Here is a 2500-nt window from a genome sequence, read left to right on the forward strand (position 1 = left end):
TTGTTTAGTGGTTGACTAGTGACTTGTGAAATTGTATGGTGCACAAGAGAGCTAAATGCAGTGTCTCCTTTAGTTGTAAAACATATATTAAAGGAACACAAATAATATTGTCATTGTTGTTGAGTAATGTTAGGATTTAGTACTGCCAGTGGTATTACAAGTGTCTCTTTTGAGTGGATTCCCCAATTTTCTGCTAACTTGACCCAAACAGATATATATAGGTGGAGAACAAATTCGGGAAAATGAAAGGAAAAAATACTTAACATACCGGTACATCAGTTGATCATTACAATACACTATTTGCTTTGTTCAGTATTATTTGCACTAGAAAGAAAATTAACGACCGTAAGAATTTAGTCTGTGATAAGGAAAAGTTTGTTCTGACTAAAACCTATATTGGAAATTTAGGCATTTCGGGTGCTTTTTCACAGGGTTACATGTGCATGGTATTAATTTTTATGTCAGTCCCATATTTTTCTTGAAAACTGTGTTGTCTCTATAACTTTGTCCTTTTTTGTGAAGCATGACATTTTCTTCTCTCAATTCAACATTTGATTTGTGTTGCTGATCTTGTTTTTCCAGCAAAAGTGTGTCATGTTGAATAATAATTATTTTTGTTATATAACTGGTTTTGCCCCCAGCAGCGCATGCACTCATTGGTTACTTCAAGGTCACATGACATCTAACAATAACACTTTTGCCGTTCAAAAGTCTCTGAGCGGGCAACAATGCAAAATCTATGACGTCAGAGGGTAACAGTGCACTGTTGCCCGCAAATGTTGACCGACGACCACCGTTGCTGTTCCCATTGCACGTTTTCCTATTTGTGTTATATAACAAATCACTTAATGACTGGTCTCTCAGGAAACAGTTCATTTTGTTTCCCTTGTCTGCGCGACATTGGAAATTTTTAGGGAAACAAAATGAACTGTTTCCCTCGGGACCAGTCATTAAGTGTTTACTGTTGGGATAATAGGAAAATTATTGACCTTGGGTGTTCGGTGACACAGCTACATTGTAAAGCATAACCATTATGAAAATGATATCTGTTTTACCTTATTATAGTGAGCTAACTTTTTGGTGTGGTTTTACTCACAGGTCTTGTAATAGGCCAAAAGCAATTTGAGAAATTCATGGGGTTGTGCATCGCATTCAATGCAGTTTGTTCTGTGCATGTAAATAATAATATGAAATGAAACATGTTTAGTGTGTTACTGATTACAGCCAACAGCCTGTGGCGCTCAATATAATGCTAAGCAGTGTACTGCTGTCAGTGGTGTGTGTGTGTCTTGGTGAATGTCTTGGTGAAGGGAGGGGGGGGGGGGGGGGTTTGTACGGCAAAGGCATTGGCATGTCATTGTCGTAATGAGCTAAACCCAAATACTTACCTTCATGTTTTTTTGTGAAAGTTTTTGTTTTCGTTCTCGATTTTTTTCTGCTTAATATCCAGCTCCTGCCTTTGATCCTTGAGGGTTTCCTACCTGTCTGACTAATTCTGTGTAACTTAGTGCTTCAGTTCACTTGGCAGATTTTTGGCACTGACAAAGAAGGGGCGTAGAATCTATATTGAGGGGTAGGGAAAATTCAATTCAGGGCAGATTATTATTGCAACTATTGTAATGTTATTCCATCACTCACCTTCATTGGTGAAATGTATTCATACATGTGGCAAATTCTGTAGTCTTTGTGAGCCAGTAGCAAGTGACCCTTGAATAAAAATTTTCTAGTGTGGTGAACTGCTGGCATCAAAAGCCAAAAAAAGTGCTTTGCACATTGAACTAGAGCACCTTTGCTGACATTTTCAGTCTCTGAATGGAAAAAGCAGCTTACTTTGTTGAATTAACTTAACTCGCCCTTTGCAAAGAGTCCCATAAACTTGAAAAAGCACACAATCCCCCAGCAGTCAGATGTGACAGTTGACATAATTTATTTTTAGTTACACAAAACATAGCAATGAACGTTGTTAAAGGGAAAAAAATAACAGGGTTTGTTGTCAATATTTGCCGCTGTTTTAAATATAACAGGCAGCCCGGCGCACTGTCGCCTTGGCTTATAAAGCGAGAAAACTTACATTGTATTACATGAACAATGTCGACAAGATATTAACTCGAAGTTAAAAACATACATGTACGTTATATGCATTTCAGGACAACTTACGACCCCAAAACCTCACAAACTATATCGAGTGGCGTGAAAGTATAAGGCACTGGACTTCGCTTTTCTGTGTAAAACCAGTTACAACTGTGAAGACGAACACTAGCGGTAAAAAAACCTGCTTCTCTTCAAACTTCGATTTGAAAAGGTCTCTCTTGATGTATGAAATCGGAATTGCACCTTTAAACACCTCTCAAAAATTTTCATATCAACGAAAAAAAAGGGGCAGGTATGTTTTGCAGGTTGCAGGTTGCAGGTTGAAATTTACTGTGACTGTTACATGAATAGCTAACCTTAGGCCTAATTAGGCCTAAAAACGTTTCTTTAGGCCTCCTTAGGCCTAAAA

The 2500-nt window shown here is 37.9% G+C and overlaps 1 long non-coding RNA gene across 2 annotated transcripts in view; it reads left to right on the forward strand.

Moving 5' to 3' along the window:
* Positions 1-1262, forward strand: part of LOC138047390 (uncharacterized) — a 14600-nt gene extending 13338 nt beyond the window's left edge. For both annotated transcript variants that reach the window (XR_011131835.1, XR_011131834.1), the window contains one exon: positions 1-1262. This exon is cut by the window's left edge and continues 218 nt beyond it. This is a non-coding gene — a long non-coding RNA (uncharacterized lncRNA).
* Positions 1263-2500: the final 1238 nt, after the last annotated feature.

The sequence above is a fragment of the Montipora capricornis genome, chromosome 4 (genome assembly GCF_036669925.1).
Source record: "Montipora capricornis isolate CH-2021 chromosome 4, ASM3666992v2, whole genome shotgun sequence".
Taxonomy (NCBI): Eukaryota; Metazoa; Cnidaria; class Anthozoa; order Scleractinia; family Acroporidae; genus Montipora; species Montipora capricornis.